The sequence below is a fragment of the Scomber japonicus genome, chromosome 17 (assembly GCF_027409825.1).
Source record: "Scomber japonicus isolate fScoJap1 chromosome 17, fScoJap1.pri, whole genome shotgun sequence".
NCBI classification, from domain to species: Eukaryota; Metazoa; Chordata; class Actinopteri; order Scombriformes; family Scombridae; genus Scomber; species Scomber japonicus.
The window spans coordinates 27299885-27310380 of record NC_070594.1 but is presented as its reverse complement, the minus strand read 5'-3'; positions in this window follow the sequence as shown (position 1 = coordinate 27310380).

Genomic DNA, 10496 nt, shown 5'->3' with positions numbered 1-10496 from the left:
CTAACTAATATTCCTTAATATGAAGGGCAAAAGGAAGTGAACAGAAGAGGGCTGCATCAAGAGCTAGGGTGGAGAAACATAGGCAGAAGATTTATAGCCAACCAGAACTTCTAGAGGAGTATAGGAGAAAGGAAAGAGAAAGGTAGGCCTAAAGAAGGAAAGAGAATAGCAGTTTCTATTACGGAACACACACACTTAATACTCACACTACACTCACTCACACACACACACACACACACACACACTATACTCACTCTCACACACACTATACTCACACTACACACATGCGCACACACACACACACACACACACACACACTATACTCACACTACACACACACACACACTACACTCACTCACACACACACTACACACACACACACACTACACTCACACAAACTATACTCACTACACTCACACCCTATACTCACACACACACTACACTCACACAAACTATACTCACTACACTCACACACACACACACTATACTCACACTACACTCACACACACACTATACTCACACTACACTCACACACACACTATACTCACACTATACTCACTCACACACACACTATACTCACTCACACACACACACACACTATACTCACACACACAGATGTTACATTTTTGTGAAAGCAAGAGGCATAATACTGTAACTATTACAGTATTAGGTCAGGAAAGGTCCTTCCAGCGCCAGTAAAGTATGTAGTAAGCTGAAGAAGTTGCTGTCTCAGAAGTAATTCAGTTGTAGAAGTAATTTCATAGCAGTGTTCCTACTGATACATCTCATATTTTAACAGGTATCAGAAGCGCAAGGAAAAGGGGTTGCTAAAGGCAGCTGCAGACCTGACACCCAGGCAGCTGCAGAAACAAAGACAAAAATGGAGGGGAAATTCCAACAGATACAACCAAAAGAAACGCACAGTCCAAAATATATTAAATGAAACCCCTCCCTCAGATGACAATGTGGATGCAAACCCCAACCTTCAACCTCAACCCCGACCATCTAAAAAGATTGCCCAATCATTGGACATCAACCATTATCAGCCACCCGCAACATCAACACCAAAACGAAAACAACCACACAAACTGAGAGACAAACTAAGGAAGGCACAAAAGATACTCAGTAAAAAAAATAAGGAACTAGACTGTCTGAGGAAAAAATTGAAACGGATGGAGAAACACAGATCCACAGTGCTGCTTGCAAGTCAAGCCAAAAAGAGGAGAGAGAACCACAAGAAACAGTGTGAAAGAAGCAAAAGAAGAAGGATGGGTGACAACGTCAGACTCTTCCTAAACAGAGATGATGTGTCCACAGTAATAAATGGTAAAGCTGGGGAGGTCAGGAAGGGTGGACAAATTTACAGGAAGAGGTTCCTCTCAGATACTATGGAAAATCTCCACAAGAGATTCCTCAGAGAGAACCCAGACCTGAATGTGTCCCGCTCCCAGTTTTTTAAGCTGAAGCCCTTCTGGATAGTGAGACCAAAGGTCTCAGACAGAGAAACATGTGCCTGTAAAATTCATGAGAATTTTTCAAGTAAAGTAAAAAAATTGCACCAGCTTGGGATAATAAATACAGCATCCATTACTAATCTGGTGGCTTCATCTGTCTGTGATATAGAAAACACTGATTGCATGTATGGCAGATGTGAAGCCTGCAAGGATCTTACATTCCCTGTGGTCTTAGATCCCACAACAAAAAACAACATTGTGTCATGGAGTGAGTGGGTGACAAGGTCAACACCAGTGACCAAAAAACTGCAGGATGGCACTATGAATGAGATCGACATGAAAACCACAACCCTGGACAAGAAAGTTGCTAACATTGAGAAGCTTGTAGAGCTAACAAAGACAGACCTGCCCCGTGTCTGTACTCATTTATATAATATTGGGCACCAGTTCACATGTATTAAAAAATTGAAAGAAACCTTGACTGAGCATGATGTTGTAGTCCATGTAGATTATAGTGAAAATTACACATGCAAATGGAGTAAGGAAATCAAAGACACTCACTTTGGTGGATCCCACCAGCAAGTCACACTCCATACAGGGGTGATGTACTTCACTGGTGGACAAGCTGAATCATTTGCAACTGTATCTGGTAGCCTACAGCACAATGCTGTCGCCACATGGGCACATTTGGAGCCAGTCTTGGAGCATATTAGATCAAGCCATCCCCTGGCAAAAAATATCCACTTTTTATCGGATGGACCAACATCACAGTACCGAAATAAATTGGCGTTCTACCTAGCGTCCACAGTGCCTTTTATGAAAGGCTTTAAGACTGTGACATGGAACTTCACTGAAGCCTCTCATGGGAAGGGAGCTCCTGACGGAGTAGGAGGGGCTCTTAAAAACTTGGCAGATCGTTTGGTGGCCTATGGCACAGACATCCCAAATGCTTCTGCTTTGTTGGAGAATCTAACAAAGCAATCATCTGTGAAGCTTTTTGAGGTGACAGAGGAGAACATTGAGAAATGTGGGGAACTGCTTCCACCATCCCTTAAATCAGTCCCAGGGACTATGAAAATACATCAGGTGAGCACCCTGTTCCTACATGTGCACCTAAACAAATTCACGCTCACTTATCATTCTGCTGTTTTCAGTTTGGTGCTTTTCCTTTCTTTTCCAACATTTTTTGTAAATTTGCATTATTTATTTCAGTGCAAATTATATAGATAAGACCATCTATTTTAGTGTTTTTGCAAATAAAACTAAACTTAACTAATGTCTCCACAGGTTGTTGCTACTGAGCCAGGGAGAATCAGGTTTCGAGAGGTCTCGTGCTTCTGTAGCCAATCGTGTGACTGCTTCTCCCCAAAGGAGTTTGTTTTTGCCGACAGGGATCCAGAGGAGTCTGCAGAGACCATCAAAGTCGGAACATGGGTCCTTGTGGACTACGACGGAGACCTCTATCCTGGCACTGTAACACAGGTAGGTTTAAGACTCCGAGTTGAAAGCAGAGAAGTCAAGTGTGTAAATATTGAATTCAGATTGTCAACATGTAATAAGAAAGGTGGAAGTCATAATCACATAATAATAGTGTTGGACAAGTTGTTACACTTAATACTGTTGATGTTCAACTTTCTGCTGTTTTAATGTATCTTTTTTATTCATTAATCCAGATTGCCAGTGGTCAGTACGAGGTTGATACCATGAGCTGTGCTGGTGACAACCGCTTCTATATTCCATCGATTAGATTTGCTGGCGAAAAGGTTTGGTACTATTTGGAGGACATCAAAGTAATTATCCCCGAACCACTGCCTTCCTCTTCGACTGCGAGACACTTCTGTGTGGTGCCAGAGATCTGGGCCAAGTACAAAAAGAAATCTAAATGAATTGTCACCTGGCAGTGTCAAAACTGTCTGTTCTTGTTTACTAAGATTGTTTGGGTCCGCATTTCCCCATTTCGTATATGGTTTGTTAGTTAAGGAGTAGGTGGCATTTTATTGTTTGTGTAGTTAAATATAGTGTAGTTATGAAGTGTTCATTACCGAAATATTGTTATTCATTACCGATATACTTTTTTCATTACCGCTATGTTGATTATTTGATGATTTATTGAAATAAGATGAACTAATTACTCTTAATTTTTAATCCCTTCATAAAATGTGTCAAATCCTTTATACTGTGGTTGTGTTGTTTTTTCGATTTAATGATTTGACACAAAAACACAATCAAAATTGATGTAAAAAATTGTCAAAATGTTACGGTGATGAAATAATTGTTTGCATTAAAATCATATTTTTTGTTAATAATGCTTATTTTTGGTGATACCTGTTTCTTTGTGCACATTGAAGTCCTTGGTGTCCAAAAAAAGGTGAAAAAAAAGTTTTGTGGTTTCATATTTCTTAATTAAAAATGTGTTACGGTAATGAATTTATTTCCTCAAAGTGAGAATAAAAATGTCTGAAAATACCTAAAAAATGTGCATATAGGTTATAATTTCACATTGAAAATTAAAATTAGATCCTATTTTATAAAAAGGGTGTGTTTATGTGCGTATACAATGGTTTTAGATTTTTGCTATGAGTTGTACCATGTTCATGAGAATCACCCACAGGTCCAGGTCCAAGTCCTGGCACAGTGATGGTTCAAGGCTCACCGTCAGGTCCAGACATGACGGGTCACAGCACAGTGATGGTGCGAGGCACACAGTCTTCATATCACTGCCGTATTACTTTGTATAATTATATGTGACAAATAAATATATTTGTATCTTGTACAATCAGGTACAGACATGACCGCTCCCGTAGTGATGCCTCCAGGCTCCCAGCCAGGTCCAGACACGATGAAAGATCAAGACACAGTGATCTCAGCAACCCCCCCATGACAGACCTTGCAATGGTGAGTTATCTAATTAATTAGTCCTAATCGAGGAATTGGTTCCTATCACGGGGAAATAGGATTACTTTGCGTTCACAATGCCACTACATCCTATCATGATAGGATACAATTCCTAATTGCAGTGACAGTGTGAACGCAGACTAAACACTGCAATTTTCATCAAAGCACTTTGCAATTCAGTGAGTTTAATAGATGTACCTCTAATCGTTACAATATTGCAGATTTATTATTTCTCTTCTAATAAATCTGTTCAAAGTTTCGTCATCTGGTAACTAAAACAGATTTTCTGTGGTGCAGATGTGGTGACCAAGACTGAGAGATGGGCCTTCCCATTGCCTTGGGATGGTAAGTATTGACCTATTGGCAGTGTGAGAAGAGACACTGGGCAAGAGAGAGACACTTTTTTAATAGTACCACCCTCTCTCTTCCTACATTGTTCTCTCTGTCCACAGAAACTGCTTTTCAATTATAGCCGTGGCTTGGTGTCCATCATGTCAGATGCAGTGTTGGGGAGACTTCATCTACTAACTACATAACTACAATTTACTGTAACTTGCTGGTAGTTAAACTACATTCATATTTTGTGCTGCATCAAGTATTTCAACTACTTTTTGGATCATTTTTTGTAGTTTAACTACTCAATTTACAAACTACAATTTTGGCCAATGAAACATTTTTTATAAAAAAAAGCTCTATATAATATAAACTTTATTTTACAATTATTGTGTTCCAAAACACAATAATTAGGGAGTAAGTTAACCCTGAGATGAGGGAAACTCATCTCAGGGTTAACTTACTCTTTTTTCCACATAACCTGCTTTCTGGAATATTCCTCAGCTGTTCTTGACAAGGAGATTAGTAGAGGGATAAAAGGAGGACCACCCTAGGGGACACTGATCAACTAGTAATGGTTTATGACATGTGTAATGTTATCCCTACATATATCATTTACTTTAATTTATTGAAATTTATTTTTCTTTAGGCTCTTCACGAACGGCCTGATAGCGAGATTTAATATGAAAGGGAAGGGGAAAATGGGCAAAAAGCCCTTTTTTCATGTTGACCAATCTGTAAATAATGACTTTGGACAAAACATTTCCTTCCTTGCTGACATTTAAAAAAAAAAAAAAAAAAAAAAGGTCTATCATGGCTATCATAACAGTTGCTGAGATGGTTTTGTATTTATCCAGTATTGGTAGTGGATGCACAGGCAACATATTTTTGCTTACAAATATGGGGTGCAGATTGCCTTTGCATCTAAATAATTTGTCTTTCTCTGCTTGTGCAGATGGAGTCATGAAATTTGATGAGGCCGCATCAGGATGCACGCTTCAGAGCACCTCAAGCATGCACCTCAAAGACATGGAGGTGGAGGATTCACTGTTACTACGGACTAATTAGCCCATTGTGGAGAACAGGACTTTGAACCAGAATTTGAGATGATTTTTGAAAATGTATATCACAACCAGCAGCCCTGTATTTTTGATTACACCTGTGTATGCGTTTCCAGTTATCTGCTGCTTAGACAATCAAATGAAGTTATTGGAAAATGATCTGGAACAGTATGCCACCTTCTGAAATGGGACTACAGTTATGCACAGAGCCTATAGTAGCTGTATAAAAACAATGTCTAAAACGAGTTTAAATTAGACGTTGAAAAGATGTCCACAACGACCACATTTGGACTATAATTGGCCCTTATACGGAGGTCCTGAGCAGGTGCTCCAATGGTCATCGTCATCATTACACCTGTGCCTTTTAGCAGGACTCTCCTCCGAGCTGTCCTCTCTGCCCCTCTTTCTGCAGGAAGTGCAGGCATCTTCCTCAGAGTCCTCTGAGACCGTGCTCCAGTCCTCTTCCACACTGCTAGAGTCTGTGCTCCATCCTTCATCATCATCACCAAGTGGTATGGGATGGAGAGGATCCACATACCAAGGCTGGTGTATTACATTATGTATCAACAATAATATAATGAAGAACAAAAAAGGCTGTTCAAGGCGAATAACATTTCCTATAGGTATAGGAGGGCCGACGTCATAATGTGTAGTGACTTCTTCCTCCTCGCCATCACAGCCTTCTCCTCATACGCTGAGCAGGTGCTCCAACTGTCATCGTCATCATCACACCTGTGCCTCTTAGCAGGACAATCCTCCGAGCTGTCCTCTCTGCCCCTCTTTCTTGAGACAGAGCCAGATGTGAAGACAGGCGCCTCTTCTGGACCATCCCACCTTCCTCTCCTCCTCTTGGCAGGCCTCTCTTCAGGGCTGTCCTCTCTGCCCCTCTTTCTGCAGGAAGTGCAGGCATCTTCTTCAGAGTCATCGGAGACCGTGCTCCAGTCCTCTTCCACACTGCTAGAGTCTGTGCTCAATCCTTCATCATCATCACCAAGTGGTATGGGATGGAGAGGATCCACATACCAAGGCTGGTGTATTACATTATGTATCAACAATACTATAATGAAGAACAAAAAAGGCTGTTCAAGGCAAATAACCTCTTCTATAGGTATAGGAGGGCCGACTTCTTAATGTTTACTGTTTTCTTCCTCCTCACCATCACGATCGCAGCCTTCTTCCTCATCCTCTGAGCAGGTGCTCCAACTGTCATCGTTGTCATCACACCTGTGCCTTTTAGCAGGACTCTCCTCCGAGCTGTCCTCTCTGCCCCTCTTTCTTGAGACAGAGCCAGATGTGAAGACAGGCGCCTCTTCTGGACCATCCCACCTTCCTCTCCTCCTCTTGGCAGGCCTCTCTTCAGTGCTGTCCTCTCTGCCCCTCTTTCTGCAGGAAGTGCAGGCATCTTCCTCAGAGTCCTCTGAGACCGTGCTCCAACGATCCTCATTCTCGTCCTCTTCTCTGATATCTATTTTGACAGAAAATAACATGTTAATGGTTAAGATGATTAAATGGTTAGCATCAAAACATATCAACAAGAAATCTTGTTTTTTAAATCAAACTTTTATATCTTTTACCATTACTAATCAATATGCATTCAGTACCAGCATATACTAATCAATATGCATTCAGTACCAGCATATACTAATCAATATGCATTTAGTAGCAGCATATACTAATCAATATGCATTTAGTACCAGCATATACTAATCAATATGCATTTAGTAGCAGCATATACTAATCAATATGCATTCAGTACCAGCATATACTAATCAATATGCATTTAGTACCAATACTTATGTGAATTAAAACCTATGTATAGTATATGCTGAAGACATATTTATATCAAATCCATGTTACATAGCACAGCTTTACACCCACATGTTCTGATGTGCTGACCTCTAAACGGTTCCATCATCTCCATGGTTACAAACTATTCTATTCTATTCTATGCATGTACGAAAAATGTTGTTTTTTTTAATTTTCGACACTCACTCCATGAAATTGATACTCTCAAACCAAAATAACATTGTTTTTAAATCACTACACCACTGTTAACACATTTCACAACTTTCCCATCACTTTTCAGGCATAGGTTAATAATTACGTTATACCAAGAAAACGTCCCGCATCACCCAATCTGTGTCAAACACATTCTAACAATCTAACACGTCTTGTCCATCTAAACACATGAACAAATTATGTTCATTTTAGGACTGAGAGAGTTTTTCAATATTATAAGAAAATTATAAGAAAAAAAGCATGAATTGAGTTTTCTTACTTTTCAGATGACGGTAATGTTGGCCTCTAAAGCGCAGGTGTTCTTCCCAGAAAGACATTTTTCCAGTAGATAGATTTTCTAGCGATAGATCAGGTAGCGCAGATATGATCCGGGTTGTAGTTTTCCAACAAGGTTTTTTCTTCCAACACGTTCAGGGTTTATAACAGGTCCAGTCCAGTCCTATTTCAAAGTTATAAATTGGTGGATTTTTTTAGGGCCTGTGACGTCATCCTTCTATTTTCACGACTTTGACGTCATTCTGATTATGTGAAGTTATTAAAAACGAGAGCTTTAGGAAATGCTTTGCTGGCAGAAAACTCTTTAAAAAGCGGATGTTATATCAGATAATATGTTATATTCTCCTGCAGTCATGGTTTTTATCATTATTTTTTAATTTCATAACATTTTTATTTCATGTGACTTTTTATGTCCTGGTGTCACTTTTCTTCACATAATACTGTGAAACGTCGCTTTTTCTTCCCAAATAGCGTCAAGAAGTTCATCAGAAAACGGTCCATTAAAAGAAAACCTAGACAATATAAAAATAAATAAAAGAAAATAAATCCAGCAAAGTGAAGAGTATTTAAAATCATTGCTGTTCTTGTTGTTCATGTTGTGTTCGTTATTAATACTGTAGCACCTCGAGTTTCACGATCAGTGAAAAGTGCGGTACAGGCCTAGCATTATTATTAATCTAATGTTACCCACTGTTACTTTGGAGAGAAGGAAAACTTAACACCTTAAAAACTTTTCATTTAGCCTTAAATGTAATTACTTTTCCTCACGTGACCCACAATATAGAAAAATAAACATATTTTACATTTATCAAAAATTTAAAAAACACCGTTCAAAAATACAGTTTGTTCACATTGATTGTATTAAAAGTGTTATGTTCTCTAGTGTTATGTAATGTTGGGCTATTATTAATGTGGTGATTATATAGTGTATAATATAGTATAGTGATTGTAAATATTTCTTCTCCATTACCAAAAAGCATACAAACTACAGAATACACTCTGTGCTCACTGAAAGCTTTATTTAGGATGAATCAGCAATTTATTAAATACTGATGAGATATTCATGAATGTGAAATATCTGAAATGATGTATAGACTAATTATGAGAGGATACTATGAAATACCTGAATATGAACAGTATAGGGCCGTTTCCACTGAAGAAGTTCCTGGAACTATTAGAGGGACAGGAACTTCTTCAGGAACCTTCCTCTCACTCGGCCCTGTCAACCGCCGTGTCTCCACTGAGAGGGCCGAGTGAGAGGAAGTTCCCGCCCAATGGCCGTGACGTAATCATTATTCGATTACGTCACGGCCAAGAAGCAGAAGTAAGAAGATAGAAGAAGCAGATGAAAGAAGATAGAATAAGCAGAAGTAAGAAGAAGAAAGAAGACAGAAGAAAGAAGAAAGAAGATTTTTATCCAAACTGTTAAAGTAAGTGTAGTTATGAAATTATTACCTGAAGAAAAAAGCTCGTCGGGACAAGCCGTGATGTCCTCCAGAGCTAGGGTCTGGTACTGGCTCGACGTCGACGGCTGCGGCGGTGGAGCAGAGTCTTTCGTCCCCGGGTTACATGTATAAGCTGGCCGATGTCCAAGTATGTTGTCCAGCAGCGTGTACCACTTATTAACCTTCCTGTTGGCACCGCTTTTATTATTGTGGTCCTTAAGTTTTTTATAATCTTGTTTAAGTTTTTTTTAATTTTTCTCTACACTGTTTAGCTGTGTGGTGGATGCCCAATAAATCTAAATGTTCCGAAATAGCCAAATACATTTTTTCATTCCTCCGAGAGGACTCAAACCCCCGCTGTACCTCTTCGTTGCCATAAAAGGCCAGCAACGCCTGGACCTCCTCGTCTGTCCATTTATCTGCCATTTTTTTGTGTATGTATTATTGTTTTAAAACGTCGGCTATTTGGGTTTTTAAAAATGCCGGCTATTTTGGAGCTTTCATTGACGTCACTTCCCGCCTTGAGTATTATCCAATCAGCACGCAAGAGTTTTTCGGGGCCGTTCTGAGTACCTACTCCGAGGCAGGGACTCGCTTGGTTCCTGTAAAAGTTCCGGAACCCTGTCCTTTGGAGACGGTTCCTGCGGTGGAGACACGAACCAACGGCCACGGCCCCGTAAAAGTACCCCGAAGTTCCTGCGGTGGAAACGGCCCTTTTGTGTCATCCCACAAAGTTCCTTACAAACTGTTTAAAAGGTATAAGATGTATTGCCAAGAAGTATAGTTACAACAAAGAAGTACACATTTCCTTACTTTTTGTGCTATGCTTATATATAGATATACAGATAGATAGATAAATAGATAGATATAAATAACAACCAAAACTACCTAAATTATATACAATCACAAATACCAAAAATAAAGTATGAAGAATAGAAGCCGATAAAAAACAGAAATTAACTGGTCATGTTATTTAATAGTTTCTATTCTAGAAAACTAGAAGTAAGGTGCCC